This window comes from Mirounga leonina, unplaced genomic scaffold (assembly GCF_011800145.1).
Source record: "Mirounga leonina isolate KUSES-001 unplaced genomic scaffold, KU_Mleo_1.0 Mir_548, whole genome shotgun sequence".
Lineage (NCBI taxonomy): Eukaryota > Metazoa > Chordata > Mammalia > Carnivora > Phocidae > Mirounga > Mirounga leonina.
In genome coordinates this window covers 293,715-300,837 of record NW_023270815.1, presented here as the reverse complement: position 1 = coordinate 300,837, position 7,123 = coordinate 293,715, and the positions used below count along the sequence as shown (strand labels likewise).

Genomic DNA, 7,123 nt, shown 5'->3' with positions numbered 1-7,123 from the left:
GTCATATTGATAACAATACGTTAACTGTAGGAGACTTCAGTAACCCACTCTCAGCAATGGACAGATCATCTAAGCAGAAAATCAACAAGGAAAGAACAGCTTTGAATGATACATTGGACCAGAGGGACCTCATAGATGTTTACAGAACATTCCACCCTAAATCAACAGAAAACTCATTCTTCTCAAGTGCACATGGAACTCTCTCCAGAATAGACCACATACTGGGTCACAAATCAGGTCTCAACCAATACAAAAAGACTTAGATTATTCCTGCATATTCTCAGACCACAATGCTCTAAAACTGCAACTCAATCACAAGGAAAAATTTGGCAGAAATTCAAACACTTGGAAGATAAGACCACTCTGCTCAAGAATGTGTGGGTCAACCAGGAAATCAAAGAACTGAAACAATTCATGGAAGCCAATGAGAATGAAAACACATCAGTCCAAAACCTATGGGATACTGCAAAGGCAGTATCTGTAATACCCTTAATTTTTAAAGAAAAGTGTGGTCCTTAAAGGACCACAAAATCTTATTTACACTGTGGATGAAAATGTGAGTGTCAGTAAGCATTACTTGCCTCATTTTCCATCAGGGAAATTGCTATTCAACCATTGAGTTTCCCTGAGGATAAATTTCCAATGTGCTTTGTTTGAATTCAAATCTTCTTTTTCATCAAGTAATTAGCAATGAGCAGTACCACACACCCTCTGTAATGTTCTTGCCCATAGCCACCAGGTTAGTGAATGCCTAATTAATTAACAACCTTCTATGTTTCCATTATTGTTTCTTTGTGAGGCAAAAAAGTCATCAGGCTTACAGTCACAGTGATGTGGGAAACAAAGGCAGAAGGAAATGTAGATAAAAGTAAACGTCCTCCCCAGGAGGCGGGAAAGCCCAGGACCAAGACCACAGGAAGAGGCCCAGGTTTCCTGTTTAGTAACCACTGCTTCTCCTCTCTTACTCAGGGGCTGTGAGGCCTGGGTCCATGTGGCCACTTGCTGGGAGTGGAGGCCGCCTAGGGGTGGGCGGGCTGGAGGCACAGATACCTGTGAGGATTTCTTGGTGTCTTAGTGTGGAAACCATTGATCACCTTGCCCTCATTTCTGCCTGTTCTGTCAGCAAGAACGAGTGCCCAAATGAGCAAGACAGCCCAGCAGAGCAGTACTCTGGCAATAAGTGTTACTCATACTGAGGCTCATGCCAGCGGCTCACAGCAGGTTCCTCAACTGGTGCCTGCTGGCCAGGTGGGGGGCGGGGGGTGGGTAGGAAAGGCGCGCAAAGCCTGTGCCTCCAAGCAAGCAAAGCAAAAAGAGTTCGCCCATGGATCCCAACAGCGACGAGTATCTCAACACAGAGAGAGGAACAACATGGCTGTGAAAAAGAGCCAGTGGAAAACCAAGCAGAAAGCAAAGGATACACTGCAGAGAGTGATTCAATTCAAGGAAGAGAATGAACGTTTGAAAGCAAAAATTAAATTGCTGGCTAAGGAATTAAGTGTACTGAAAGATTTGTTTCTTGAGCATGTACACTACCTTGCAGATAACTTGCAACCCACTAGCACTGAAAATAGAACAACAACTTCTGATAATACAGGACGTAGATCTCATCCCTTCTAAACTTCACAACTTGTGGCTTGAACGTCAAAGTTGTGACTACCTACACCACTGGTATCAATGGCTGAACATTGTCTAGTTCCATTATTCAAAATCCATGGAAGGATCCAAAGGATTCTTTGTTTTCTAGGATCAGCTCTGAAGAATTGATTAGTGAAAAATGTTAGCCATGTAATTTCAATATCTACTTTTAAATAATATGAATTTTTTTCTTTTCTTTCCTTCTTTCTTTTTCTTTCTTTCTTTCTTTTTCTTTCTTTTCTTTCCTTCTTTCTTTCTTTCTTTCTTTCTTTCTTTCTTTCTTTCTTTCTTTCTCTCTCTCTCTCTCTCTCTCTCTCTCTCTCTTCCTTCCTTCCTTCCTCCCTTCCTCCCTTCCTCCCTCCCTCCCTCCCTCCCTCCCTCCCTCCCTTCCTTCCTTCCTTCCTTTCTTTCTTACTTTTATGGAGATAAAACAAATTTTTAAGGTATATGGTTAAAAAAAAAAAAAAAGCCCTGGACCATGATGTTCTTAATAAATCCTCACTTCCCAAGAAATGCTTCTTTTGGAGGTTGATAGAAAGAATGGGGAACTGGCAGGTCTTGCAGGGTCTTGGTTTTATTGGAGATGATTAATTCGACTAAGAAATGTTTAATGCCATCTATGTTAATCTATTTGTGATTTTCTTTCTAAATTATGTATTAAAAATCCTTAGGGCTATAGAAGTCAATCACTTTGTAATTTGGAGTGATTTTATGTATAACATAAGCCTTGTTTAGGCTAATTAGTACTAATTAGTACCCCAACAAGTATAACTTTTGAGTGCCAGGTTAAGTAAATTCCATTGCATTGTAAAGGCAGTTTACAGCCAGTTGACTTAAAAATACAAATAATTGGGACACCTGGGTGGCTCAGTTGGTTAAGCGACTGCCTTTGGTTCAGGTCATGATCCTGGAGTCCCTGGATCGAGTCCTGCATTGGGCTCCCTGCTGGGCAGGGAGTCTGCTTCTCCCTCTGACCCTCTCCGCTCTCATGTGTGTGCTCTCTCTCTCTCTCATTCTCTCTCTCAAATAAATAAATAAATAAAATCTTTAAAAAAATACAAATAATTAGGAGGCAAATAGGTTTCTTAAAAATAAAAGTAAAGCATATTAGAATTATGCTTTTGGAATACCTTTTGGTTATCGTTTTGGCATTATTTTGTTGTCTAACAATTAAAAACCCCAAGAATTTAGAGAAACTTGTGTACCACAATTTTTGTTTCTGTAGATGCTGGTCAAGCTAGGAAATATTTTTAAAATATCATTTTGATACCCAAGTTAGTAGACAAATGCCTTAATAATTTACCAATTGCGATTTAGGTAGTTTCTCCTACGTCCAAATATCTGCAATGGGGCCATGATTTTTAAAGGCAAAAATTTCTTGTGAAGGACCGTTTGGTATTTGATCTTTTTTTTTTTTTAATATTTTATTTATTTATTCATGAGAGTCACAGAAAGAGAGAGAGAGAGAGGCAGAGGGAGAAGCAGGCTCCCCACCCAGCAGGGAGCCCGATGCGGGACTCAATCCCAGGACTCTAGGATCATGACCTGAGCCGAAGGCAGAAGCTCAACCATCTGAGCCACCCAGGTGCCCCGGCATTTGATCTTAACCAAATGATTATTAGAAAAATGTCATCAACTCTCTGCTGTCTCCCAAAATAATAGTCTAAGAAAACATGAAAGTGTAAGGTTTACCCTTTAACTTATTTCACTTAAATACATCTTTTTATATTGTTTTTGTGACATTTCTTTTTCTAGTTAGTGGGCTCTTCCAGAGTTTTATACCACTGCTTCTGTTCGTTCATTTGTATGCTTTTGTGTCCCATAAATTATTTTAGAAAGAAAATACTGATAAAACTCAGGATATTGACATTTTTGTTGAGACTAAAAAAATGGCAATCACTAAAGTCGGGGATCACTAGGGTATGGTTTATATCAGTGTTGATGGTTTTGATTGTCCTTGTTGATTTGTTTTTTCTTTTCTTTTCTTTCTTTCTTTTTTTTTTTTTTTTTTTTTTTTGTTCACACTCATTCCTCGCTCTTGTTTGCTTTGGGTGGTGTGTGTGTGTGTGTGTGTGTGTGTGTGTGTGTCTGGGCTGGCAACAAGAGACTGAGTCACATCTGATTAAAAAGTTTGTGTTACTAGGTATCTTATTTGAACATGATCACTTAGTTTTTGACCATATTGTTTCTTACTAGGACCTGGAACAGTGTAACTAGAATGTGACTCAAGTTGCCCCCTTGGGCTGGTGCAAGAATGCTGTCTGTGCTCTCCTGGGCAGGGGAAAATACCATTGTGACCTGCAATTCAGCAAAGCCATTATTAAGGCCATGAACCTCTTCTGCACGTCACTGGAGCCCAGTGTCGTTCCATGAGAGCCACTGTCCCAGGAGGGCTAGCTCCCTGGACAGCCAGGAGACAGGATCAAGGTTTCTGTTAGGGTCCAACACCAGTTTACTTTGGCTGGAGTATCAGTCTATTTCTAGGTTGATGGATGTTTTGACTAGGAGTAACCCACAGCATCCCACTGAATCTTTAATAACTGATGGATATTATATAATTAATCTATTTAGAGGTTCAGTTAGGTCACTTGAATCTTTAAATGCTTATAAAGGTGTTACAGACATTATAATCTCTTGTTTACTGAAAAAAAATGTCTTTCAGAAGTTGATGTCCCTGTGGAAATTATGGTTACCAATTATATGAATTGACTTAACTATCTTGGAGAAGAAGTTTTAGGGAAATCATCAGGGTTGTGCACTCGATATTTCAAATCTGAACATAAGATTGAAACTTTTGGGAAAATTGATTCAAGCTTTCCTGTTACCTATGCAAATCAGAACTTTAGCACAAGCCGTCATGTATGCATAGAACAAAAATGTTAACCATTGTCTTGACTTCTTACTGAAGTGTTTGGGAATGAACGTTTGCAGTTTGATAGATTTATCGGTATCACATTGAAGGAAACCAAGTATGGGAATGGGTAATTGTAGAGCTTTGGGATTGTTAAGATGACTTTTGTAACTTCTGTTCTCTAGGTTACATGTGAACCGTTAGAATTTGATCTGCCTTTGCCGGCAGGTCCAGTGGTTTAGGAATTAGGCTTTAGTGTAAATGTCTAGCTGCATCCAAGTCATCTGAGATGGTGCTTTCTGGCTGGTGTTGGCAGCAGGTGGTGAGATCAGAGCAGCTCCTCTGCTGTCTGGCCCCTTGCAGGGACTGGAATGTGAGCTTGGATACTTTGGACATGCTTACTATGAGGTAGTAAGATAGTAATAAAATATGAGCAGATGTTTGAAATTTAGGTCATGAGTGTGAAATTCTGATATTCACATTAAAAAGTAGTATGTGCAATTTAATATTTGGTATTAAAAGAAATCAGCGTTTGATGTTTCTCAGTCCCCATTAGAGGGCTTGAAACTTTTTACCTAAACAACCCAGTTAGCACTCAAAGTGCTTTTTGATGTCTTAGAGAAATAGGAAGCAATTTTTTGTTTGACAAAAGCTAGGGAGGAGAAAGTCCATTCTATGGCTGTTAGAGCTGCCTCTCAGGAAAAAGTCCTCACCTTGTTCTTTTTGTTCCTGGCTTTCCTCAGTTTGTGAGATTACTCTACTTTTTTTTTTTTTTTTAAGATTTTATTTCTTTATTCATGAGAGACAGAGAGAGAGACAGAGGCAGAGGGAGAGCAGGCTCCCCACGGAGCAGGGAGCCTGATGCGGGACTCGATCCCAGGACCCTGGGATCATGACCTGAGCTGAAGGCAGACACTTAACCGACTGAGCCACCCAGGCATCCTGAGATTACTCTACTTTTTAAAAATATAATTTTATTTCTTTCAATGAATTTGAAATAAAAAACTTTGGAATAAAAAACAAAAAGTAAATGTCCTTATAACCTGCAGCCCGTTGACAAATACTTGAGGCAGGCAGAGTATAACATGCTTCCAGGAAGCTCCAGTCTGAATGTCAATGCCTTGCTAGAGGGAAAAACAACCTTAATTTGTCAATGGCAAGGCCTCTGGTATTTGGTGAGTCTTCTCTAAGCATATGAAAATCCTTTTGGAACTTCCCTTATCTTTACTTCCCCCAGTCCCAGAGTATAAAATCAGTTGCCCCTCACAGTCCCCGGGGAACAGCAGCTCTTTCTGCCCACGGGTCATGTCCCTGGGCTTTAATAAAACCACCCTTTTGTACCAAAGGGGTCTCAAGAATTCTTTCTTGGAGGTCGGATCCAGACCTCACTTACAATCCAAAACTACATCAACATCATTTGAGCTGCTGAAAGCCAGCATAGGCTTGAGAAAAGGAGCCAAAACCTGTTAGTGCCTTGCCCAAAGGCACTGCCGGGATGGCTTGAGAAACAAACACTGGGACATGGTCTCCTCAGGTGTTAGCATTGCGCAAAGAGCATTGCAGCAAAGCTTTGTGTGTCAAGTGCAGTGGATTGAAACTATTTGTCCACTAAAGAAATGGTTTTCCAATCAGAGGATTGCATTTTATAAAAGCCACAACCTTACAAAGGTACATTCATGCTTGGATATATGTTGGTGACTTTATACAAAAGCTAATTGAAATAACACCGGTGGGGATCTTGGGGGTAGAGTGCAGAGAGGGGGAATCCCTGTCTTTTAAAAGGCTTCTCTACAACCTGGGGATAAAAGCAGGTGTGAGATACACTGCCTTTGGTAATAATAGGGGTTGCCTCAGAGCTTACGGTTTTCTCTTTGAGGCCCTCTGGATAGTTCTCCTCTGATGAGTTGGTGAGGATGTTGACAATAAATGCAAATGTTCAAAGGATTAAAAATCCTAAAGTCCCTCAAATTGGGGGAGGGACGAAGGATCTTACATTTATGATCCAGAGTTTCTTATGGCTGTCCATCTCTACACTCCACTAAGAACAAATTTAATGCTTCTTTTTTCAATGGGTTGATGTGATGAAACAAAAAGGATCCAAGAGGGGGCAGTGGACAATTTTATTAATTCCCAAGTGTTTAACAATATTTCAACCTTTTTTGAATCTTTGCTAGAGTATTTCAACTGTGGAACAAGGATAAATGCATTTCTTGCTATAATAAATACATCCCCTAAATTAATACATTGCACATTTTTTTAAATGGTTGTATGTTTGTTTGGTTCAATGAAAAGGAGTTTATCTTGCCCTAATGAGCGAAAGAAACCTTACATAGTCCAAAGAGTTTTAGTTGAAACTAAGAGAATTTATGGTAGGCCTAATATGTTAATACAATACCAATACTAAACATTCTCGTTCTTACTGTGTCTTATATTTTGACAAACACTATCCCTAAACTCTGGAAGTGGGTTTGAATGTCAGTGTTTAGCATATCAAAACACTTAATCATGAGAAGCAGAGGGGGGGTGGAGCAAGATGGCGGAGGAGTAGGAGACCTGGATTTCGTCTCCTCTCAGGAACTCAGCTGGGTAGGGATCAAACCATTCTGAACACCTACAAACTCAACAGGAGATCAA

The 7,123-nt window shown here is 40.0% G+C and overlaps 1 pseudogene; it reads left to right on the top strand.

Annotated features, from left to right (window-relative positions):
- The first annotated feature begins 989 nt into the window (after positions 1-989).
- On the top strand, positions 990-1,620 carry LOC118001882 (annotated as a pseudogene).
- The last annotated feature ends 5,503 nt before the right edge of the window (positions 1,621-7,123 follow it).